This window comes from Silene latifolia, chromosome 4 (genome assembly GCF_048544455.1).
Source record: "Silene latifolia isolate original U9 population chromosome 4, ASM4854445v1, whole genome shotgun sequence".
Taxonomy (NCBI): domain Eukaryota; kingdom Viridiplantae; phylum Streptophyta; class Magnoliopsida; order Caryophyllales; family Caryophyllaceae; genus Silene; species Silene latifolia.
Window position 1 is genome coordinate 108,138,713 of NC_133529.1, and position 27,146 is coordinate 108,165,858.

The 27,146-nt window shown below is 41.3% G+C and overlaps 1 long non-coding RNA gene across 1 annotated transcript in view; it reads right to left on the reverse strand.

The window, feature by feature from the left end:
* Positions 1-1,633: 1,633 nt before the first annotated feature.
* Positions 1,634-27,146, reverse strand: part of LOC141652395 (uncharacterized) — a 36,708-nt gene continuing 11,195 nt past the window's right edge. Inside the window, exon 2 of the long non-coding RNA XR_012547187.1 lies at positions 1,634-1,819. This is a non-coding gene — a long non-coding RNA (uncharacterized LOC141652395). The remainder of the gene's footprint in view (positions 1,820-27,146) is intronic.

A 27,146-nucleotide genomic window follows, 5' to 3' on the forward strand; every position in this document is an offset into this window, starting at 1 on the left:
CCACAAAAGCATCTCTCAATTTAAAGTCAGTGAAGATTACTGTCGGATACCCAGGTACCGGCGGAACAATGGGTCCTTGGCTTCTTTCCCCTACCTCTACCTCGGCGGCGCGTGTCCTCTTGATTTGTCGTGTCGCAGCAGTTCTCGGCATCTGTTTCAACATAATTTAGCCACACATCGGGTTTTACAAATTCAAAGTAGAACTTTGAAATGCTTTATATACGACGAAGATGATGCTTAAGATGGATTTTCTTGCCAAAACATGTATAATTGAGAGCAAAAACATGTATTTTACCAATTCCCTTACCCTTTGCCATCCATAAAAGATGGTCTAAAATTCCAAAATATGAAGTTTAAGTAAGTTGTAGAAGTAACCGAACTGCACTTTCACCAAAACTAAGCTCAATAAGTCGATCATTGTGGAAAAATTGGGACAAATTTTCAGCTTTGTGCACTTTTAAGACGAAGTTTTAAGACGAAATTTTTGGATGAAATTAACCGAAATCAAGCACCAAATATGATACCACTAGCATCCATTACCCTTTTTCAACACTTTAAGATGAATTTGATGAACAAAATCGAAAATTTAGGGCAAACCCTAGAAAAATCCGGGTTGGTTATTGTCACAAATCAGGTTTAGTTTGTAATTCCTAACATCATTAACAATGATTCAAGGTAGTTTCTATCAAAATACAATAATTACAACACAAAATTAGGATATAAAAACCGAATTTTTTCGGAAGATTCAACACCAACACATGCTTCAAATTGCTTTAAAATCAAAGAAAAGAAGTAGAAATTTACCTTGAATAAGTTTGCAAACGGATTAGGTGGATGAACTTAGGAAGATGCGGAAGAAATCAAGCACAAAATTACCAAAGTTTTGGTAGAGGAATGAAGTTTATGAGAGAATTTAGTTTTAGGAAGAAGAATAAGAAGTAAAAGAATGAGAAGAAACAAAGATATAGACTCAATTTTTTTTAAATAACTCGTGTACTGTAGCGAGTTACTCGATCGAGTATCTGCGGTACTCGATCGAGTTTAGGTTACTCGGTTGAGTTGTGACGTTGTGAGAATAAACATTGATTCTGTTTTCCAGTCAACTCGATCGAGTGACCTATCTACTCGGTCGAGTAAGGTCTACTCGGTCGAGTAAATAAAAACAAGTAACAAATGATTACGAATCTGATTAGGGGTTCCTGCAAAATAACAAATCGTTCGGAGTCTAAGGCATACTTAGAACTCGTCACTAATTATTTCTAAACTACCATCATCGATTAACATTACCTTGCATATAACACAATTACCGCAATTAAAACATTATAACTCTACTCTATTACCTTTCAAACAACATACGATTCGATTCTGCCATTGCATATCTTAATTCGCATATTTACTCATAACAATAACGATATTCTACTCATACATATGCATATCAAATTTACCACACAACATACCCATACATTTTTATCAAACATTACAAACCCGTAAATCAATTATCACTTACATGTCACCACATAACCTTATGTACACTTGCATTACACCCTACTTTTCCATCCACATACTACCACAAAATTACGAGAACAATTACGCATCACATAGGCTATCCTCTACTGTAACACCCTTGATCATCGGCTCATGAAAAATTAACTTTTTACATATAAAATTCGCCGAAATACAGAAATATTATAATCAATATACAAAGTCTCTTCTTAAAAATAGTTTTATACAAAAACAATAGAAACTGAAAAGAAATTTTATAAAGTCTAGCTAAAACTCTTGACTTGGAAATAAATTCTTTTGAACGGCAGCGGAAGACCTGAAAAGAAAACAGGAAGATAGAGAGATACTAACTTTCTTAGTACCTTATACGGAAACACAGAGAACTAAAATAGTCAAAAGGTAGAGGGAGATGAAGATACGCAATTGACTTGTGTTTCACAAATCTTTTCATTTACAATACTAAATACAGATAGTATGCGAAATGATAGTAGAACAACAAGTCTCTTAACTAATGTTCTGCACTTCTCGTAGTTAATCACTGACTCATGGTTCATATTGAAACTAAAACAAACTACGGAGTACCTTTCTATTGCATGTCTTTGTTTTCTAGTCGAAAGATATTTACTCATCACTTCAACAAGGTAAATCACACACATAAAACAACAAACAAGAAAATCAATAAGTAGAGATAGGCTTATACATTATTTACCATCTGAGGATCTTCCTAAAATAACCCATAAGAGATACACCCTCTGTCCTTTTAGATTATACAAGTTTGTCTCAAATCTATCATAAAATGTTTTGTTCAGAATAAAATTCAAATGCTAGCAAATAAGAACCTTTACTTCCTCGAGACTAAGAGGTTAAAAAGAAACGATTGGCCATAAACTTAATATGCACACTTCTATGTCAAGTCTTAGCCTGACAATAATATGTCACATGACAATAATATCTGATATGTCAAACAAGAGTGTCTAATATGTCTCGCCTCACCTAATGTGTCAGGTATGCGCAGTCTCTAATGGCTGAGATAGGATTCACTCTACCTTATACGACTACTAAAGGCATTTTCTTACGCCCGGCTCGCCACTGCGGGTTGTGAGCCAAACTATTTCAAAATCGGCTCGGAGCGAAACTATTTCAATATCAACTCGCCACTGCAGGTGATACGTGCATTTTATATAGTCTTTTTAGCCTATTCTTGCACGCATCTTTATGCTATTTTAGTAGTTATTTGCTGCGAAAATGCCCCGAATTGCATACTTTGGAAGTTCTTGTATTAATTGCAGGAATGAGCTTAGAGATGCGGAATCAAGCCTAAAACATGTCCCTACGTATGCATTTAGGAGATGAGTTGAGTCGGAGCTTGGAAAGTGCTATTTTGAGATGCGCATTGGAGTAAGGAAGTTAGGCGAGCCAAGAGAGTGCTTCAATTTGCTAGTTCCTGCTTGTAAGAGCCATATCTCGAGTTCTACAACAGTTATTAAGGTGATTCCAATTGGAGATGAAAGTTTGTCCTTTTAGCTTTCCAATGCCACCGGAATCACCCTGTTTGACCAAGTAACGAAGAAATGGCAGCCGTTTGAAGTTCAGTGCGCGAAGCAGGAATTACGCGCTGAGAAGTGCTCGATCGAGAACTATTTCTATTCGATCGAGAGCCCATTTGCTCGATCGAGAGCTACTTCTTCTCGATCGAGTGATTAAAGGGAAATAAGTCCTCGATCGAGAGGAATTGTTCTCGATCGAGAGGAATGCTAAGTAATGTTACTCGATCGAGAGCCTTAAGTGCTCGATCGAGCAACAATCTTTGACGGGCTTGGGTTTTTAGCTTTATTTTCCGCAATTAGGTTAATAAATCCTATTTTCTTATAAATAGGAAAGGGAGGACGACATTTGACTCTCCCTCTCTTCTCTTCTCTCGGAGACTGTTACTTTTACACTGTTACTTTGTTCTTTCATTTCCGGACTATTTAATTCAGTAATTTCTCTCCCTTTTTCTCCTTAATTTCTTAATGTTATTTATTGTTTCTCCTTTATTTCTTGTTCTTCCTTTAATTATGCGTAGCTAATTCCCGTAGTATGTTAGGATTAGGGAAGCCGTGGTAGCGATGTTTTAATTGACTTATATAGATTAGCCTTGCGATAGGAATTGTATTGGGCAATTTAATTGTTATCCGGTCGAATGAATGCATGCAGGAGACCATAAATCTAGTTAACCCCGACCTGGATCGAAAGATTGGAAGGGAAGACTTGCTTAATTACAATAGGGTATTGCAGTGAGGGCGAAAGTTAAGTTGTTTACGCTCTAGGGCGGTTTAAGGACCGAAAGGTGACGACCTTAGCTCTTCTTATCAATAGTCTAATCGCCTTAGTATTCCCGATAGTATAAGATCTGATAGCTGCCACGGTGGACCGACTCCTAGCATACTACCCTTCTCTTGCTGTTAATTTCCTTTATCCCTTCTCTCTTGCCTTAGTCTTTAGTTTAGTTAACACAATCAATTCAACCCCAGAATCGTGACATTAGACAGATAATAGACAAATAGATAGTACACCGCCTCCCTGTGGAGATCGACCCTACTTACCGCTGACTTCTGTTAGTTGTACTTAGGTATTTTATTTTTGGTACGAAACGACAGTATCAAATTTTGGCGCCGTTGCCGGGGAGGCAATCTATTTATTTATTTGTTTGTTTAATTTTATCTGTTTTTAGCCTCAGGGGATTTTTCCCTTGAGGCCGTTTTAATCTTTTGTTTAGTGCTGTTTTGATAGGCCTTACAGGTACTACCTAGACAGTTCTAGGTGAAAGACAATCAAAGGGAAGGCTTGAGTACCTTTGACCCATCACCAATGTCCTATTATATGGAACAATGGTGATCCTGCGGGAGATGTGGTTCTCACGAGCACAATGCAGCTGTAGTTGTGCCGCCACATCCACCCTATCAATGGCCACCGCAACAAGATCCTCCTGAGATACAAGAAGAAGAGATTGCGGAGCTGAAATCCTTGATGGAGACACTTGCATTCCAAGCGCAAGAATACTTCTCGCGAGTTGATAAGCTCGAGTCCGTAGTTGCTCAGTTAGCAGCCGAGATGGAGATAGAAGAGATCGCGGAGCTGACATATTCAATGGTAACGCTTGTATCACAAATGCAAGAGAGCAATAAAAATATGGACGCTCGATTCCATGAGCTCGAATCTGTAGTTGCTCAGATAGCAGCTGAGATGCAAGAAGAAGAAGTATACCTTGCTGAGAGCAGTTCTTCCTCTGAGGATACCGTGTTACCCAATGCTGAGGATGATCTCTATGACTCGGATGACGAGTTTCTATCATATTTCACTGCCCCACACGAGGATTTCAGCGCTGTACATGAGGAATCACTCGATCAAGTGAGTAATATCGGTCGATCAAGTGATTTTCCAGGAGAAGGTGCTCGATCGAGTGAACATTCTACTCGATCGAGTGGAAATCAGGAGGAAACTGCTCGATCGAATGAAGATTCTACTCGATCGAGTAGTTTGGCCATTGGGAGCTTTGGTTCGTCATTTGGGCTTGATTTTGATGACGATTTTGACGATGATAACGGTTATGGTGAATCTTCCCTATTCAAAGCCGAGTTGGATGCACTTGAGGCTGCGATTTACGGGACGAATTCCACTAAGAAGGGTGTCAAAGAGGCAGCTGAGTCGGTAATTGCTCCTAGCACGGAAGAGGTAATATCTTCCTTTGTCGATGATTCCGTCATTGAGAGTGACCGACACGAGGTAGTAAACGATAATTTATTTATTGTTTGTTTTAATAGTAAATTGCCTCAGTTGACTTTTGCTGCGCATCCCAATGCTTTACCCCTTCCCAAAGAGGGTCGTATAATTTGACGATTTTTCACCGTCCTTATCATTTTAATTTCGTTAATCTGAAATGGAGCCCTACTTTATTGACAATTGCTCCCGCGCTCCTATATTTTGTGGATAAATTTAGGAGCGCCCATAGGAAATTTGTTAGACTTAAATGTTTACATATCTTTATTTCCTACTTTGCTATTCCACTTTGGTGCTACTTACTCTTCTGTGTAGCACATGCGCAGCTATTTGACAGGTTGCTGCGCGCTTTGAGCTGTTTTGATTGTATTTGATTAGATAGGCTTGAAGAAAAAGAAGGTCGAGCTGGGACCTGACTGAAGCTAGCGCTACCCGGGAGGCAACCCGGCGATTTTATTCTGCTTTTTATTCAATTTCAGTTGTAATAAATGGTTTTATACCATAGACTATCTCAGTATGCTTGTCTTGTTAGTTTGCGGGCTGTTTTTCATTGCGTTTTGCAGGTACTAGCTGAGAATCACTCGATCGAGTAGTTATTCTACTCGATCGAGCACTTTTGCCGGCAATTCCCTTCGATCGAGCAGACCTTCCTCTCGATCGACCACCTGCAAGATGAGGAACTACTCGATCGATTGCTATTTTACTCGATCGAGCAGTTTTAGACGCCCATGTTACTCGATCAGCTACTATCCCTCTTGATCGAGTGTTATTGACTTGGATTAGCTTCCTGAGACGGTTTTCCGGGCCCTTAGCAACCTCCCATTTCATGGTCGGTTTGGGGAGGTCCCCTTATTCGCGCTATCTTGTGAATTTTTCCGCACTTACTCTCTCTTTCTCCTTCAGTTTGCATTTCCTTTCCATGTTTTGGTACAATGGGGGCATTGTACAGTTTGGTTTGGGGAGGTTATGCATCCATATCTGTGTCTGCATATTGTTTTTATTGCATTTCTGTATCACGTTTAATTTTCTGTTTGCATTGTTATTTATTTCATAAAAATTCAAAAATTCCATAAAAATTCAAAAATTGTTAAAAATTCAAAAAAATTTCACGTTTATTTTAGCATATAGGTTGAGTCGGAACGGTAGATTTCCGTGACGAAATTGCACTTTAACTTGTCTTTCTTACTTGAGCCTTGCACTTTATTGACAGTTATTAGCTGAGTCTTGCGCATATCTACGAGTTTTTGTTCAAATATAGCTGACCGTGTAGACTTGACCTGATAAATTGGCAACCTACTCTACAATTTCTGAGTTTTAGAGCCTTATAACTGGTGACATTCATGACCGGTTCATGTAGGAATTGAGAGTAGTACTCCTTGCATAGCATGTTCGTCTCTTTTGCACATTTATGACATTCAATTTCTCGTCAAAATGCACATATTCGGGTTCGTGGTTGGTGTCACATGCAGGGAAGGCCTTGCAAATTTCCCTTTCCTTATATTTTTCACCCATTTAGCTCCACATTAGCCAAATTTGCCTTTTGACCCATTAGCTACATCCCAAACTAAGCCTGCCTAGTCAAGCTAGTTAGTATGTTCTTTTGTGGTATGAGTTTTCGTCTGCAGTTTGGCCGTATCTCTTTTGTATGGAGTTGTTGGAAAATAAAGGAAGGAGGAAAGAAAAAAAAAGAATTGAAAAAGAAAGAAAAAGAAAAACGTGAAGAATAAAAAGAATAAAAAGAAAAAAAAAAAGAAAAAAAAAATCAAAAAATCACGTATACAGGAAGAAACCAGAGGAGGAAAGGTTTGGAAATTTTTTGAGCTGGTTTGATTTTTGAGTCCGTCTGTGCCTTTTTCTATCTTCTGACGGTCTCACTCCTCCGTTTTATTCGTATCATTTTGAGGAGATTGTGCATTGTTTAGTGAGTTGTGTGCCAAATGAAGGGCACTTGTACTTAGTTTTTCAGTCAGTTGAGATTGGGACGGTCTTATATGGTCCTGTTAGGAACTAGCTTGACGCTTTTACCTCCACATTTCCATAACATGTTTTGCCCTTTCTCACCTGAACCTCACTGTTCCCAAATTATTTGTAAGCCCTCGGCTGTGACGGACATTATTGGTTGGAGTATGTGCATTAGTACTTGAATTGTCTTTCATTTTTGTTGCATGCATGCTATGTAGGTCGCAGTTAGGTGAGTGACTGTCCTTTCTTCTCTCTTTTACATATAAATATTCACCCTTTGCTTCATGAGAGAAGAGTGACCACGAGAGAGTCCGATTTTGTTGGTCTTGCAAGGTCGATAGGTTGGCTATATTTAAAATGACTCATAATTCGTTTGCGTATTGATTTGCTTAGCTTAAACTATTAATCTTTGTTGCATTAAATTGGTTCAAGTAGACAAGTTAAGCTAGCTCTGAGTTATTTTTCCGTTCCATTAGCGTATAGTTTTGAGTTTACTCGAGGACGAGTAAAGGTTTGGTTTGGGGAGATTTGATACGTGCATTTTATATAGTCTTTTTAGCCTATTCTTGCACGCATCTTTATGCTATTTTAGTAGTTATTTGCTGCGAAAATGCCCCGAATTGCATACTTTGGAAGTTCTTGTATTAATTGCAGGAATGAGCTTAGAGATGCGGAATCAAGCCTAAAACATGTCCATACGCATGCATTTAGGAGATGAGTTGAGTCGGAGCTTGGAAAGTGCTATTTTGAGATGCGCATTGGAGTAAGGAAGTTAGGCGAGCCAAGAGAGTGCTTCAATTTGCTAGTTCCTGCTTGTAAGAGCCATATCTCGAGTTCTACAACAGTTATTAAGGTGATTCCAATTGGAGATGAAATTTTGTCCTTTTAGCTTTCCAATGCCACCGGAATCACCCTGTTTGACCAAGTAACGAAGAAATGGCAGCCGTTTGAAGTTCAGTGCGCGAAGCAGGAATTACGCGCTGAGAAGTGCTCGATCGAGAACTATTTCTATTCGATCGAGAGCCCATTTGCTCGATCGAGAGCTACTTCTTCGCGATCGAGTGATTAAAGGGAAATAAGTCCTCGATCGAGAGGAATTGTTCTCGATCGAGAGGAATGCTAAGTAATGTTACTCGATCGAGAGCCTTAAGTGCTCGATCGAGCAACAATCTTTGACGGGCTTGGGTTTTTAGCTTTATTTTCCGCAATTAGGTTAATAAATCCTATTTTCTTATAAATAGGAAAGGGAGGACGACATTTGACTCTCCCTCTCTTCTCTTCTCTCGGAGACATTACTTTTACAAATCGTTACTTTGTTCTTTCATTTTAGGACTATTTAATTCAAAGTAATTTCTCTCCCTTTTTCTCCTTAATTTCTTAATGTTATTTATTGTTTCTCCTTTATTTCTTGTTCTTCCTTTAATTATGCGTAGCTAATTCCCGTAGTATGTTAGGATTAGGGAAGCCGTGGTAGCGATGTTTTAATTGACTTATATAGATTAGCCTTGCGATAGGAATTGTATTGGGCAATTTAATTGTTATCCGGTCTAATGAATGCATGCAGGAGACCATAAATCTAGTTAACCCCGACCTGGATCGAAAGATTGGAAGGGAAGACTTGCTTAATTACAATAGGGTATTGCAGTGAGGGCGAAAGTTAAGCTGTTTACGCTCTAGGGCGGTTTAAGGACCGAAAGGTGACGACCTTAGCTCTTCTTATCAATAGTCTAATCGCCTTAGTATTCCCGATAGTATAAGATCTGATAGCTGCCACGGTGGACCGACTCCTAGCATACTACCCTTCTCTTGCTGTTAATTTCCTTTATCCCTTCTCTCTTGCCTTAGTCTTTAGTTTAGTTAACACAATCAATTCAACCCCAGAATCGTGACATTAGACAGATAATAGACAAATAGATAGTACACCGCCTCCCTGTGGAGATCGACCCTACTTACCGCTGACTTCTGTTAGTTGTACTTAGGTATTTTATTTTTGGTACGAAACGACAGTATCAGCAGGCTGGAGCAAAAATATTTCAATATCGGCTCGCCACTGCGGGCTGGAGCGAAATTATTTCAATATCAGCTCGCCACTGCGGGCTGGAGCGAAACTATTTCAATATCGGCTTGCCACTGTGTGGACATGGGCCACGGGGGCGCTTGGGAAACAAGCGTTTGCATTTGTGGAGTCGCCACCAATTTATTGTGGAAAATTGGAAACCGTTCGAATACCTCGTGTCATGTCAAGACACAAAGTAAAGACATGAACACTAAGCAATCGTTACCCTTAGCATTCTATGTCTAGAATGACTCTCGTGGATGCCAATGAACACGGATGTTCACAGAGATCTGGAGTAAGGGGTGAGGGTACGTATTAGGAAGCTCTTTTGATCGAACACCTAATCCCGCCCACCTCGATAGCGGCCTCTACTAATGATTAGGGAAAATCATCTATACTCGATATGTTGTCGGTTATATGCATGCAATGCAACATCCAAGTTTTAATCCTAACATGTGAAGATTAGGCTAAGTCGGTTAACACGTAATTTAGCATACAATTGGGGTCGAAATAGGATTTAGTGCTCAATTACATGTGAAAACATACAAATGATACAAGAAATATGACAAATACAATAAGAAAATTGCAATAAATAAAATTACAATAATTACAATGGAATAGGCGATTTATGTCGAAAATACCTTTAAAACGGATAATTTGAGAAAACGAATAAAAGAATAAAATAACGAACAAATCAGAAGGTGATAATACGGTTAATAGTTAATTATACGTATGTTAATTAAACTAGGTCAAGCAACAACGGAGTTCAGAGACAGAATTCAACCCGGAACAGGCGCAGCAGAGCTGCGTCCCTTGGAATAGGCGCAGCAGTTGCTGCGTCTATTACTGACCTGAATTCTGGCTGTGAAGCCGGAATTGCGTGTTGTTAATACTCGTCGGTGAATTTTAATGATTGATTAAATTATTTACTCGGATGAAAGTGATTAATAGGTTAATTACATGTGAATGATGTCATAAAATAACAAACATGGATGAGACGGAATTAAACGAATTAATTATATGAATGAACGATTAATTAGTGACATGGGTGAATGAAATAGGCTAAACATGACGAATTAATGATAAATTAATGACGATAAACAGATGGAAATATATCAAAAGTCGAATTCCAGAAACTCAATATTGACGAATCGAATTTCTATAACCCGGGTTGAATTTAATGACGAAAAACTCGCAAATATGAATTACTTGGGATTAAAGTCAGATTTATAATGGATAAAACATGTTAATGATGATGAATAATATACATGTGAAATTAATATGCTATCGTATCAAAGAATTGACAAGAAACAAACGAAACAAATAAAGAATTTTGACGAATTACAGAGGACGAAGGAAGAAGAAAGGAAGCAGGAACTGCGGCAGCCTCACGAAGAGGCGCAGCAGGAACTGCGCTCCTTCGAAGAGGCGCAGCAGTTGCTGCGTCCTTTCTCGACGGTTGTCTTCTGGAAATCCGTAAAAAGGGTTTTAAACGAGGTTTTAGAAATCGGTTTCAATGATATTTTCGACATAAACCTTACATTAGTGATACAAAAAGTAAATAATAATAAATAAAGAAGGATTTACACCCTCAGACTTACATGTTTGACGAAACGAGATGGACTAAGATATCGATTAGCGATGCTCGACTCGAACTATAACGCAAATATGAAAGTGCCCTCGTAAGAGGAAAACGATTAGTTAATTAAGTTGATTGATGTGGAGTTGGTCAAATTGGTCGGTCATGCAAATGAGGCTGGTACTCAGAAGGATCCGAGCTTTCGTGGTCGAATGTTCAAGCACGTAGACGCCAAAAAGTAAGAGCAAAAGTCTAGAATGCAAAGGGAGAAGAGAAGGGCGGACACTCGCGTGAGAAATATGAGGAGCGAAGGCTCCTATTTATACTAATCACGTGAAGGAATAGGGTTTTCGGAGAGTCTTTGGAAGTGAATCTCGGAAAGATATGAAAAAGATACGAAAATTACGCAGAAAAGGACCTGGGAAGAGGCGCGTAGATCATGCGTCTCTTGGAAGAGGCGCAAAGACTGCCGCGTCCTGTTTCCCAAGGGGTTTCTCTCTGCGGAAGAAAGATTTCCGTCTTTAAGTTATGGTAGGACGGAATAATCCGGTTTTCCTTAATATTTTATGTGAATATTACGGGAAATTATTACCAAAGAATAAAGATTGTGAAATATTTATAAAATATGTAATAGAAATATTCGGAACATTCCAGAACATTCTGACTCGGGATTTAACGGTTATCGACGGTTTTAGGCCCAGGACTCCAAATATACTCTAATTATCACAAACGACCGTGTCGGCGCGTAGATGACAACTAAGAGGTAGACATTAATGTTTGAGCAATCACTTGACGATAAACTTATTTAATTGTCACAAATCGTTCCGCGTAACAAACATGCGGCCCAATCATCAGCGGGTGGTTTGCGGGAGGTGCGGAAATGAGGTATCTCTGAGCCCCCACTTTGACTGAGGCTTGGACAAGGCGAAAGTCAAAGTATAGCCATCAGGTCAATCGAAGATTACAACCTGACGACTATGGCGACGCGAGGCGGCTCAAGGGGTCTGAGCCAAGGACCTGTCGTCGGGAACATTTTAGAGTCTGTCGACTATCGGGGAGGGTCGTTTAAAGTCCATTAGACTACGTAAGGAGGCTCGCCAGCCATAAGAAGAAATCATACCTGAGACTTCTTTGAAACTCCAGGGAAAACAAAATGCGATATCGGGAGTAGACAGCAGGACACAGTCGGGAACTGCTGGGAGAAATCTGCTTGTGTTCAGCTTCAAACAAACTTCGGAAGTGGCAGGACACAGGCGGGAACTGCTGAGGAGACAACTGCTTGGGTAGTCTTCAAGAAATATTGGAAGTGGCAGGACACAGGCGGGAACTGCTGCGGAGAAATCTGCTTGGGTAGACGTTAATCTCCATGTCTTGAGAGGGAAAGTCTATCCGCTTACTCTCGTCGGGGCAATATAATGGAGGCGTGTCGAAACACCTGTGAAGGAATAAATGCTCGTTGCGACAAGCAAAGGTCTTGGAAGAAATAAATAATATGCAATAGTCTGCTGCTGGCTTGGAAAATGCGGGTCGGAACGAAAGAAAATCGTCAAACGGACCAAAAGGATAAAATAGCATCGGGGAAGAGGCGCACCAAAGATGGGCCCACAAATAAGGAACTCATAACAAATTTTTGAAAATACGTATGGAGGGAACACAAGGAAGAGGCGCAGCGCCTGCTGCGTCTCTTCCCCAAAGTATTTTTTCTGCGTAAAAACGCGATAATCAGAAGGTTTTGCAAATCATTTGTTCGAAACATAAATTACACATTTCTCTCTCAAATCTTCACCATTTACGCCAAGGTTTGATCCAAAAGCTTGAATTAATCATGACTAATTGAGGTATGTGTCTCATTCTTGCATTAATCTTCCGTATTTGCTCAATTTTGATCGAAAAAATTAGGGTTTATGACCCAATTTGATCGAAAATTTGGGGCTTTTCCCCCAAATGCGTTTGCCTAATGAAATTGGTATTAGAAACGGATAATAGGTAATATAAGGAACGTAACCATGTATTTGTTTCGAATTTTCGTTGGGTTTTGAGCCTTTGAGTGAATTTGAGACGGTTTCACAGCTAAACCGTAAATTGCTTCGAAAATAGCCTTAGGATTGCCCGTTTGCGATGAAATTTGATATTTGGGATCCTTAGATGATGGGTAAACTTTCTACCATCTCGGAATTTTGGTTCGTGACAACTTTTTCAGGACACTTTTCTAGGGCATAATCGTTGTTATAACGAAATGCTGCCGAAATTTCGACTCGAACCTGGAACTAGGCTTCAAATTAGGCTTGACTTGACCCAAGTTACCACATGAGTGATCGGGTTTGTGAGAATATGGCCAAAGATGGCGAGAAAAGAGCGATTTCAGGGCTTCCGAAGGCTCGAAAATCCCCTAACTAAGGCTCGTCGTCACGTGACGCGGCCTAAATTTGCTTTAATGTTGTAGGTGACGAGGCTTCTACTCCTGGGAGAGCTCCCATGGAGATAGATGTTGCTACTGTTGAGGAGGCTTTTGAGCAAGCCTTCACCGCCGCGGTGATGGCTGCTGAGGACGAGATCCGTGAGGAGGAGGCTGTTGAGGAGGAGGAGGCCCCGAGACGGGCCAACGTTGGGCGAGGAGGTCATCAGCTGAGAGGAGCTCCCGAGTGGGCTGAGACTTGGGAGAGTAGGCACTTGCTGTGGGCTGCAGAGGGTCACCTGTCCTACAGGACGGTGAAGAGCTGGGTAAATAGGAATTCACTACTCATTACTCACCTTTTTCATTCACTTGTTCATATCTCTTTCAATTTTCATTCAAAAAACTAAAGATAGCTTTTATTTCAAATCATAATAGGAGGCCGGGAACATCAGGTCGTTCTCGGGCTACACGACATCGATGGAGTGCTACGAGCGACTGTCGACGGAGGAGCGCGCCATGATTGAGCGTGGAGCGTTCGGTGCATTGGTGCAGGCTTGGAGGGATATCGCGAAGAGGAAGCTGCGGGCTAACCTTAGCCTGGTCCGCGCTTTCTTGGACCGATTCTGGGATATGACTTCCACGTTTCACATGCCTTTTGGTGAGGTGGGAGTTACTCTGGAGGACTACGGCATGATTTCTGGTCTGCCGTGTGGGACTGAGGCTGTGGAGTGAGAGTTGACCCAGTCTCGGGAGGAGATAGCTCGTTTGTTGAGGGAGCTCGAGGTTCGGGACGCCGAGATTGCCACTCTTGCGGCAAGAGTTGCAGAGCTGGAGGGCGACCAGCAGTAGTTTTGTTTAGTTTTTTGCTTGCTTGTTGGCTGTATTTTTGCACAGTTGTACATTTGGACCTTCATTTTGAACATTCTGGACTTTGTTTGGGGCTCGAGCCCCCAGTTTGTTGTACATTTCCCTTTTTGGTGTATGTGAGATGGCCTGAGTGCCTTTGCTGCTGGGTTGCGTTGCTTGCACCTGCAGGTTAGCTTTGAACAGGTTTGGTAGATGACGGTTTACGCCGTCATGCCGCCGAAATTTACACAGAAATCACGCAAAACATACCTATGTATATACATACGGCCTAAATTAGCGCAAAACGAACGACTCCAGAGAATGCAAGAATGCAAAAGAAAATGCTGGAAATGACCGGACGGTAGGGAGGGTTACCCCCTAAAAAAAGAAAAAAATAGAAATCTATAAGTTAGAAGTGAGATGATTTAAAAAAGAAATGAAATAAATGTAAATCGAAATGAGAATTATTTCCTAAAATGAAAATGTACAAGTGTGCGAAAATAACGAAAATGTCGATGTCGTCTCGAAATGCGTGCCCGCGGAAGTTAGGAAACCCGAAATATGGTAACCTCCACGTAATTACCAAAATAATAACCCGTATGAATAGGAAATTATTCGTCGAGGAATTAGGAAAGATCCAACGCGGAAAATCACAGAAGTTAAGCTGAGGAAGAGGCGCAACATGAGCTGCGTCCCTTTGAAGAGGCGCGGCAGTCGCCTGTTCCCTGTGTTGTTCGTTTCGCGCAGATTTTTGGAAACAGAAATTAGTATAAATAGAGCCGTCGATGGAGTTTTTATTCACACAATTCTTCCGTCTTTTCTTCGTCTTATTACATAAAACTTCTCAAAATAATCTCTCATCATGAATACTTTAGAGATTCGCCTTAAAGAATGGACCAACGAATTTTCAAACGTGGAGAAATATGACATGGGCGCCTATAACCTTGGATCATTGTTGAGTTTAAAGCTTATTAAGGTTGTCAAACCATTCTTGGATGCTTGTCTTGATTATTGGGACCCGAATTACCATGTTTTTGCATTCCTTGGAGGCGATATTTGCCCGTTTCCTGAAGAAATTGCTGCTATTGGTGGGTGGGACCCCGAACACTTGCCTGCCATTCCTTCTACTTCGCAAGGGTATAAGAGCAAATTTAGAGACTTGCTTGGGTTGACTAGACTCGAGGTGGACCGTCTAGTGACCTCGAAGGGAGTGCGAATGTTGGACTTCATTGATCGATTTATTAACAGGGCCGACCCCACCGTTTCTTATGTTGCCAGGCGAAGGGCATTTGGGTTTTGCTTGTTGCATGTATATGTCTTCCAAGGGCATGTTGATGAAGACTTGAGAGGTGATCCCCGTCTTCTGGGCCTTGTTGAGCAAATGGAGCTGCGCAGGAGCCCAACTTGTTTATGCTTAGGAGAGATCCTTTTGGGCTTGGATAATAGGAAAGCCAATCGCGACCTACCGTATTTGGGAAGTCCCGTCATTCTGCAGGTAAAAGAACATTTCTTGCTCTTTCTTCTTCTTTTGTTTCGTTTTTTTTTTTTTTTTCGTTGTTGTCTAATACCCGCTTTTGGTAGGTTTGGCTTATGGAACGGCTTCGATTGATCGAGCCCCCAGTTCATGTTCCTTCCTATCATGCTCGTTCAATTGCAATGAGGACCAGGCTTTACATGGTGGACTTCACCCGAGTCTGCAATTATTGGGAGAACAAACTGAAGAGTGATGATGGCCCGTTGATTAGGTGGATTGTACCGTAGTGGCACCTCAAATCTGTCACTGGAGTGTCTTCTTTGGATCCTACTCGGTCCGTGCGCATTCCTGGCTTGGAATTTATGGTGTGCATCTTCCCGGAAAGGCTGATGAGAAAAGTTGGACTAAAACAGACAATCCCGAAGCTCGATACCGTCCCGCAAACTGCTGTGGCGCTTACTACGGAGAGCCGAAGGGAGTGGGTCATTAAATGGGATCAAAGAAATATATGGTTCTTGAACTCTTCTGCTAATGCCTTGTGGGTGTCGGATTCTTATCTGCGATGGAGAAAAGCTACTACTCCGGAAGAGCGCGAGAGATTGAGGAAACGCGAGCCCGTTGAGTACAAGGTGCGCGAGGTGGAGAAAGAGAAAGAAAAGCATTTGACTGAGGGAGAGGAAGAAGCCGGGTTTCGAGTTGTTCATCCTTCGAAGAAACCGAAGACTTCTCCTGTCGTAGAGATGGTGATTGGCAAGAACGGGAAGTCTAGGCCTCGAGAAAGACCTTTGGTGATTTGGCCCGAAGTGGCGCAAGAGCGTCCGGCTCGAGGTCGTGACAAGAAATATGACAAGAATGACAAGGGCAAAGGGAAGATGGAGGAATAGCCCAAGTCTTTATTTATTATTTATTATTATTATTATGGTTGTAATAAGAAGGTGGGGTTTTTAGAATCCTAGCCTATTTTATTTTTATTATGTAGCGTATTATTATTAGAAAATTAATGAAATAAAAAAGGTTAAATGGTTATGAAACCGTTGTGATTTTCTATTTATTATTCTTGTCGAATTCCAAATGCAACGCAAATGTCCTTCTATTTACATTTTAAAATAATGGGTTGTATCCTGTGAAGGATTGCCTACGTATTCACTTAAAAAATGAAATCAAACCCTTGCGCGTAGTTCGAGTAAATGTAAAAGAATAATTGTTCTAAGCAAGAGCTTGTAATGAACTTTAGAAAAAAATAAGCATGAGCTTTTTGCTTACTCTGAAGGTGCAAATTTAGTTTATTTGATGATATGAGGATGACAAAATTGCCAAAATGCAAGAGCATAGTGACATTAGCTTATTTCAGCTTGGCCAGGGACCGTTTATTTAGTGTCACAGGAGCGACACGTGAGGTTACGCGAGTCGCGTTTCTGTTCCTATTCTAAGCATAGTACCGTTTTAGTTGGTCGAGGTTTGTCGGGTTGGAAAACTCATTCCCCTCTAGGTCTGTGATTCTAACCGCACCCCCTGGAAGTATGGATTTGACTAGAAATGGTTCGGCCCAATTAGGTTTGAATTTTCCCCTTGGGTCGACGGGTAAAAGAGCTCTAACCGATTTAAGTACTAAGTCTCCTTCCTTGATGTTTCTTGGCCTAACCCTTTTGTTGAAAACTCGTTTGATACGTGCTTGATATGTTTGGACATTATGCAAGGCGCGTAGCCTACGTTCATCCAGGAGGATGAGTTCTTCATATCTATCCCTCTTCCAATCGGCTTCTGGGATTTGACTTTCGAGTAAAATACGCAAGGATGGTATCTCTAGCTCGACTGGTTTTACAGCTTCCATGCCGTAGGTCAAATAGAAAGGAGTAGCCCCAGTGGGCGTCCTAACAGATGTACGATATCCCCACAAAGCAAAGGGTATCTTTCTTGGCCAATCTCGATAGTTGTCAATCATTTTCTTGAGAATTGTGACAACGTTCTTATTTGCTGCCTCCACCGCGCCATTAGTCTGTGGTCTATAGGGTGAAGAGTGGTGATGCCTAATTTTGTACTTGGCTAGCAATTGCTCAGTCTCGGCTTGGAAATGTGATCCATTGTCGCTAATGATCTCATGTGGGCAACCGTATCGACAAATGATGTTGTTTTGTATGAACTTTGCCACATTTTTAGCCGTAAGACCAGTGTAGGAAGCCGCTTCTACCCATTTGGTGAAATATTCGATTGCCACTAGGATGAAACAATGACCTCTTGTTCCGGCTGGGGTTATCTTCCCGATTATGTCAATTCCCCAAGCAGAAAATGGCCAAGGAGAGGTCATCGTATAGAGCAATGAAGGAGGGACATGTTGTACATTCCCGAAGATTTGGCAATTGTGGCAATGTCTTACGTATTTGATGCAATCGGATTCCATTGTGGTCCAATAATATCCCATACGTGTGATTTTATTTGCCATAATGGGCCCACTCATGTGAGGACCGCATTCTCCATCGTGGACTTCTTTCATCACCTTTCGTGCCTGTGAATGATCAAGGCAACGTAGGATTACACCAAGAGGTGTTCTTTTGTATAACTCTCCTTGCATGAGAACGTATTGGGAAGCTAGTAGGCGTATAGCACGTTGTCCCCTCTTGTCCATATCGGGTGGATAGGTACCGTTGAGCTTGAAATTCAGGATTGCTTGGAACCAGGGTTCCTGCGTGATTTCCTCTTCGTCGGTGATTTGGTGGATATAAGCTGGCTCTGACCGTCGTTCGATGCACAAAGGCATTGATACCATGTCATCTGGCATATTAATCAAAGATGCAAGTTTTGCAAGAGCATCTGCAAATTGATTTTCTTCCCGAGGTAGGTGTAGGTATGTCACGTGATCAAAGAATTGGGCCACTTGATCTATTCTGGCTTGATAAGGTGCTAGGTTTTCACTTCGAATTTTCCATGATCTCGTAACTTGATTGATGATTAGTGATGAATCCCCATGTACTCGGAGGTTTTTAATGCCTAAGCTCAGTGCCGCTTGTAATCCGATGAGACAAGCTTCGTATTCGGCAGCATTGTTTGTCACCTCGAAGTCGAGTTTGACAGAGATTGGTGTATGCTCGCCTTCAGGAGAAATGAGCAACACTCCTATTCCAAATCCTTTTGATGCTCCATCAAAGTAAAGATCCCAGGAGTCTACATCAGTTTGGAGTATATCCTCGTCTGGAAATGACCAAGTATCTATCGTTTGTGCGTCATTGATGGGATTTTCTGCGAAGAATTCGGCAACGGCACGACCTTTTATTACTTTCAGAGGCACGTATTTGAGATCGAATTCTGAGAGCATCAAAGTCCATCTTGCTAGGCGTCCATTGAGGACGGGTTTCTCGAAGAGGTATTTGACTGGATCCATTTTGGAGTATATTTTGACGGAGTAGCTAAGCATGTAATGGCGTAGCTTCTTCGTTGCCCACACAAGAGCGAGGCATGTCTTTTCGAGTTGTGAGTATTTACACTCGTACTCCAGGAACTTCTTACTAAGGTAGTAGATAGCCCTTTCTTCACTTCCTACAGTTTGAGCTAGCATGGCACCCATGGCTGTTTCGGTTACTGTGAGATATAAACCAAGAGGTTGATCTCGTTGAGGTGGCATGAGCACGGGTGGTTTAGCCAATATCTCTTTGATTCGGTCAAATGCCTTTTGGCAATCATCATCCCACATGGTGTGGTCTGTTTTCTTGAGCTTTTTGAAGATAGGCTCACAGATCATGGTGAGTTTCGATATGAATCGACTTATGTATTGCACTTTTCCTAGGAATCCTCTGACTTCTTTTTCTGTTTGAGGTTGTGGCATTTCGATCAGAGCCTTGATCTTGGAAGGGTCTATTTCTATACCTCGTTGGCTAACGACGTATCCCAGGAGTTTGCCAGACGTTTCTCCGAATGCGCATTTCTGAGGTTTGAGCCTCATGTTGTATTTTCGTAGCCTTGCGAAGAATTTGCGAAGAATTTGCGAAGGTTTGCAATATGCCCCTCTCTATCCTTGGACTTGACAATCATGTTGTCTACATATACCTCAACTTTTTTGTGCATCATGTCATGTAAGAGTGTAGTTGCGGTGCGTTGATACGTAGCTCCGGGGTTGATCAATCCAAACGGCATGACCGTATAGCAATAGGTTCCCCATTGAGTGATGAAGGCGGTCTTATGCATGTCTTCCATGGCCATCTTGATTTGGTTATAACCCGCATACCCATCCATGAAGGATAATAATGCGTGGTCTGCAGTATTGTCCACTAATATGTCAATGTGCGACAGAGGGAAGTCATCTTTAGGACTTTCTTTGTTTAAGTCCCTAAAATCAACACAAACACGGATTCTCCCATCCTTTTTGGGTACGGGTACTATGTTGGCTACCCAGTCAGAATACTCGGAAACTTTGATGAACCCGGCTTTGAATTACTTGTCAACTTCTTCCTTGATCTTGAGAGCCCATTCCGTTCTCATTCGTCGAAGCTTCTGTTTGACAGGTTTGAAACCTGGCTTAATCGGGATTCTATGTTCGGCGATATCCCTGTCGATCCCTGGCATATCTTTGTAGGACCAAGCGAAAACGTCTTTGAACTCGTTTAGGAGGTCTATGAAATCGGCCCTTTCGGTAGAGCTCAAGGTAGTCCCTATCCTAAGTTCTTGGGGTTCTAGTTCGGTTCCTACATTGATGGGTTCGGTGTCCTCTATTACTGGTCCCCCTTCCCCTTCTTGTAGTACTTCTTTGGCTACGTAGGGAGGTATTTTGATTGAGTCTGGGTCTTGGTCATCCTCAGTATCATCGTAAACAGAATTGCACTCAAAATAGCACAAAGAGTAAGCAGAACCTGATTTATTCATATTAAAGTTTGAGTAAAGTTGAAACAAAGAAGCCATCTGATCCATGGTCAGTGGCGGCAAAGGGACAGTGGTTGGGACATTTCCCGAACTACTGTGACTACTCTAGGCTAAGCTAGGAGAAACAAAGGGAATGGGGATGACGACAGGAGGAGACTCCCTAGTGACTTCTCTAGACTCTAACTCTGACTCCGACTCCGACTCAAACTCATCGTCTTCTGGTTCTCCTTTGAACATCTCTCCTTCTCCAGTGGTGAGTTTGAAGAGTCTTCCTTGATTGTTGGTCCACTTGATTGATTTTCTCCATCCTTTCTGCTGACTTGCGTTGGTTTCTGTGATTAACGCGGTGGGGTTGAAGTGATCGTCTTGATGTATCATGGTAATGATCTCATCCTGCGCGGCCTTAACAAATCGATCTTCTCCAAACAGTAGGCTAACAGCTTGTTCGTCTAAGCAAGGTGCTTGACGGGTTTTGACGGTAGGAACAGTTTCTGGAGGGATGAAGTAGCATTCGTGAAAGATCTCGATTCCGGCTAGCTTCCTATCGAGATAATGCCAAGGCTCGGGAAATCCGTGAAAGAGTTCTAGACTTCCTTCTTGAACAAAATACCCATTTAAAGTAGGGAGATAAGGTCGCATTTGGACTCCTACATGCTTGCGGTTTTGGACTTGAGCAAGCATTTCGAGAACCTCTTCTTTAGTGGGTTTGTACCCTAGTCCAAGTGGTATCCTCTTGGAGTTGCCTTCCTTGTATGGTGCGAAGGTGTTTCTTCGAGTAGGGTTCAAAGGCATTCCAGGGAAGTATCCCTGGGTTTTAAGTATGTGGTTGACCACTAAGTTGGAGTATGGATCATAGTATAAGGGTGCCAATTCGCTTTCTATGACACTTATGCTTTGGAAGCCCTCAAGTTCATATACGGGATCTGCAAGGACTTGATTGTTCGACTTCTTTTCGATTATTGCCTTGATGGGTGACAAAGTGATCGTCACTACTTTGCCATTTAGTGGGATCTTGATCTTTTGATGAAGGGTGGATGTTACCGCTTTGGAAGCGTGAATCCAAGGTCTTCCCAGAAGTATGTTGAAGGAAGCTTCGATGTCCACTATTTGGAAGTTAACCTTTAGCTCAATTGGCCCTGTGGCTATGGTTAGGTTAGCAAGTCCTACTACCTTTCGTCGTGTACCGTCATATGCACGCACACCTTGATTGGTAGGGGTCCAATCCGACTCTTTCATGCCTAATTTGTATGCCGTTTTGAGGGGTATGACGTTGACCGCGGAGCCATCATCTACCAAGGTCATTGGCACGTTCTTCTTTAGACAAATGACAGTGATGTAAAGAGCTAAATTGTGACTAGCGCCAAAAGGTGGCAAATCTTCGTCTGAGAAAGTAATAGGATTACTTAGCTTTGGTGATTCTTGGAAGACCAAGTTGACTACATCTTCGGGTGTCGAGTTATGTGCTACATTTAGTTTGGCCAAAGCTTGCAGTAAAGCTTGGCGATGTGGGAATGAACTTGCTACTAATTGCCAGACCGAAAGATCAGCCTTTGTCTTTTGTAATTGCTTGAGCAAATGATCGGTGGAGTCATCTTCATTGTCATTTGGTATGATAACGTTGGTGGGACCATTTTGAGTAGTGCTTTGATATGGACGATCCGAACGAGTTAGGTGGTCCACATCTTGGTCTTCACCATTCTGGACTATTTCTTTGACTAGGGAATTCTCAATGAGATACTCGTCTTCATCATCGTCGGCCCAAACTCCATTGATTATAGCTATTCTCTCATTCTCATGATTTCATCTTCTAGTCGTATGATTTGGTCGATTAGTTTATCAACCGTGGCGACTATTTCTTGCATAGTAGCGTTTTGAGAGAAGATTAGTGGCACATGCTCATTGGGTGTCACGTTGGGATCATGTAAAGTTGTCACCACATTTTCTAATTCCCAAACTTGCCTATCCACACTCCTTGCCCATGTGATGAAATCGGAAATGGTAGGGGAGATACTAGAGTAGGACCCTTCATTCTCGATTGCGTGGATTTCATTTTCAATTGGAGAAATGAGGTGTGAACAATCTAAGGTAGATTCGTCACTTGTAATTACTAGAACTCCAAGAGGATTCTGAGTGTTGTTGGGTTTACCTCCCGGCGGTATTGGTAGTCGACCATCTTCAATCATGTCTTGAAGCAAATTCTTCAATTTGTAGCATTTTTCTGTGTCATGCCTCTTGCCCCTATGGTATTCACAGTACGAGTTCTCGTCCCAGAATTTGGGTTTCCTTTCGGGTTCGGGAGTAGGTCCAATGGGTTGAAGTTTGCCTTGCTTCATTAACCTTTTTAGAGCGTTGGAGTAAGTATCCCCAAGATTTGTGAATTTCCTTGGTGGGGTGCTTTTCTTGGATGGCTCGAGAAGGTTAACCTCATCGGTCTTGTTAGTGAAGCCGTATGAACGACTTGTTGAGCCTTGATATCCTCGACCTACCGTTTTGGATGACACGTCTGTCGCGTACCTGTCAAAAATACCAACTGGCTCTAACTAATATAGCTAGGGAAGTCGGGTCGAATCCACAGAGAGGTAGGAAATTGTCAGCTAAATCTAAGTTCGTCAAGGTAACCAAATTGGGGGTTTTTTAAATGTGATATTCTAAACTAATAGGAAAAAGGAAGAGAGAATAAGGGAAAGGAATTAAGCAGATAGAGAGAAACAGCTAAGACAGACGGTTCACCATAATCATTCAGTCAAGTAATCTAGGTCTCAGGTCAAGGCAAATACGGTCTAAGGAGCAGTGAATATCTCCTTTCGGTCTCAATTCGCCCTAAAGCGTAAATAGCTTAGCTTTCGCCCTCACTACAATACCCTATTGTTTGCTACTAGTCTCGCCTTTTCCAACCTTTCGGTCCAGGTCAAGGTCCACTAAGATATAAATGTCTAAATGCGTCGACTCAATTAGACAGATACAGATAATTGCAGCATTTAAACAACAAAGACTATACCAGCATCAACCCAATAAATCGATTACTATTCCCTCATAATTATGGATCCCCTATAGTCTTAGCAGTAGGGAATTAGCTACTCATTATCATCGAATTAACAATAACAAGAAATAGATAATTAAAACTAAACATAATGATAGAACTAATAAGGATTGAAAATAAAGTAATTATGATAACAATTCCAAGAGGGAAGAAATTAAAGCAATAAAAATGATTTAAGGGTGAAAGAAGAATAATAGTACCAATCGTGAAATCCAAATCCAAGTAGCAAAAGTGTAAAGGAAGAACAAAAACCCAAGAACAGTAACAAGTGATAGAGTAAAGTGAACTGATCGAAAAGAAGAGAGGAGTAACGTAGTCCCTCCCCTCTGTCTTATACAAAAAATCCATCCTAAAACCTAATCTATGGACTAATTATAAAAGCCCATAAGATAATTAGGCGGAAATTAACTAAAGCAGGAAAAACCACTCGATCGAGTGGAAATAAACCACTCGATCGAGCAAACTATGCACAAATCCTCTCGATCGAGTAGAAATAAACTACTCGATCGAGCACTTCTTGCTTTGTCTCCTCGATTGACTCCTTAAACTGCTCGATCGATCAACCTTGAGCATATAAAGCATTCGATCGAGTAGAAAACCACTCGATCGAGCTGTTTAAGCACGTTAGACCTTGAAACACTTCCCGAATCCAGCTCACGCGTCTTCCAAGTGTTAGATTTCCAAACTCCGGCTCCTCATTCTCCATAAATGCATGCAAATGGGACAGATTAAGGCTCGGTTTAGCTCCTCTTTGGTCAATTCCTGCAAATTACATAAAACGAACCAAAGTAGAATATTCGGGGGTATTTGTAGCTAGATGCTACATAAAAAGTACAGAAATGCGTGTAAAAATGAGGTAAAAACCTTATATAAAAGACACGCATCAAATCTCCCCAAACCAAACCTTTGCTTGTCCCCAAGCAAATATGAATGCAACTAAGAAATAAACAATAGAACGGGACCAACGCATCAGCTACAAATCACCCACTAAACCCAATTTAATGCAACAAAATGACAAAGTGGCAAATGAGAAGTGCAAACGAGTTAAATCAATGTTTCAAACTTACTGAACCGTCGACCTTGCAAGACTCAAAAGATATCGGACTCTCACGGGTCGCTCGTCACTCAAAATCAGGCACAAGGTGAGTATATATGTGAAAGATAGGAAGAAGTAAGACACTCACCTAACTCGACCTATAAGAACATGCATGCAGTTAACATGAATAAAGTTTCTACAACCGTACATATGCATTCCAACCATACTAGTGACCAAGACACATGCCGAGGACTTACATTTGGGTAAGTGAGGTAATGGGTAAGAAGGGGCTAAGATGAATTTGGATATGTGGAGTTAATAGCCAGGCTAGCAACAACGGATCCAAATATAAACTGCATCCCAACTTCGTACTCAATATAGCAAGATAAAACGGTGCAAAAACCATGCACTAAACTCACAAAACACCAAGAACTCGTCAACTCCCCATAAGATATAAATAAGACATGGGAGTGAAAATCATTATCCAATTCCTTTTTTATTCACATGATTTTTCTTTCTTTTCTTATTTCCATTTTTCGTTCTCTTTTTTTTTTCTTTTTCGATTCATTTTTTTCTTTTTTTTTTCTTTTCTTTCATTCCCCTCAATTCTTCCACCATCTTCTGAAAATCAGATAAAATAACCATATTGCAATAAAACATTCCAACAACTACTCGTCACTAGCTCGGCTAGGGTAGGAAATATTATAGAAAGTAGCTAATAGGACAGAAGGCAATTTGGCTATGTGGGGCTCATGGGTAGAATGAAATAAAAGGAACTGCCTCTCCTAACATGTGTCACCATCCACAGACCGAATGCATACAGGTATTAAGAAGACTAGACTCATGCTTATGCAAATTGATGTTACATGCCTTAAAGAGAGTACTACTCACATCCTAAATGAAACCGGTCATGAATGTCACCAGTTTATAAAGCTCTAACCTCAGAATGTAATGTAGCTTGCCGACATATTGAATCAAGTCTATTCGTTCAGATAAGAGAGAAACAAAAACTCGTAGATTGTGCACATAATCATGCCAACTAAATGTCAAGAATATGCAAGGCTCAAGTAAGGGTTCAAAGTAGCGTCACAGTTCAAACGTTCCGACTCAAATTAAACATGAAATTTTTTTAAATTTATGTGATTTTTGAAATTAATTAAGACAACAATGCATGCGATAATAATAAACGTGCAATCAAAAATGCAAGAAAATATGCAGACACAGATATGGATGCATACCTCCCCAAACCAAACCGTACAATGCCCTCATTGTACCAAAAATAGGGAAAGAAATGCAAACTGAAGAGAAAAGGAGAAGTGGAGTCGGAAAACTTACAAAACGTCGTATAGAGGGACCTCCCCAAACCGACCATGAACATGGGAGGTCAAAGAAAGTCAAGCAGTAGCTCCATAGACGTAAAACAGCAACTTGAAGGCATAACTACTCGATCGAGCAACTTGGAACAGCTCGATCGAGTGAACTGGTGTACGGAAGGACTAGATCGAGCAGAAAACCACTCGATCGAGTAAACGTGCATTTGTTTTGGTCGATCGAGGATAAATACCACTCGATCGAGTGAAAATTACCCCTAAAAGTGCTCGATCGAGTGGAAAACTACTCGATCGAGTGAAGTAACCTGCAAAACACGCGTTAAGAAGCAAGGAAAGCAAATAAAGTTCGTAAAACAGCGTAAAAAGTTCAACAAAAAGCTAAGGAAGAATAAAATGTTCGACAAAAGTACAATAAAACAGTCCGGGCTGCCTCCCGGAGAGCGCTGGTTTATGAGGTCCCGCACGACCTTTCTGGCATCAAATAACTGGCGCGTCAAGCTCGTCGAAGTGCAAGACTTCAACACGATTGTCTGCTTCATTCGCCTCGTGGTAATGCTTCACATATTGGCCATTCACCTTGAACCTATGACCTTCGGAATCTTCGAGCTCCACGGATCCAAATTTGGTAACAAATTTGCCACCGTATAAGGACCGCTCCACTGGACTTGACTTGCCTGGGGAATAATCTCAATCGGGCATTAAACAACAGCACCTTTTGCCCAACATGAAACTCCCGAGGTAGGATTCTCTTGTCATGCCATCTCTTCGTCTTTTCTTTGTAAATGCGCGAGCTATCATAGGCATTAAGCCTAAACTCTTCTAACTCATCAAGCTGCAAAAGACGATTCTGACCACACAACTTAGGATCATAATTAAGCTCACGAATTGCCCACCAGGCCTTACATTCCAATTCAACAGGTAAGTGACACGATTTCCCATAAACTAGCCTATAAGGTGATGCACCAATTGGTGTCTTAAAGGCGCGATTCTGTAAGCCCATAATGTGTCATCTAGCTTAAGACTCCAGTCCTTCCGTGATTTAGAAACTACCTTAGACAAGATCTCTTTCAACTCGCGATTAGAGACCTCTACCTGACCACTAGTTTGGGGGTGATACCCCAAACCACGTCGGTGTTGGACACCAACTTTAGACAAAATGGAAGTTAGTTTCTTCTCTTTAAAGTGCATTCCCCCATCACTAATGACGACCCTAGGGACACCAAATCGGGGGAATATGATCTTTTTAAACATCTTTATCACGGTCTTAGCATCACAATGAGGTGAGGCAATTGCCTCAACCCATTTTGACACATAATC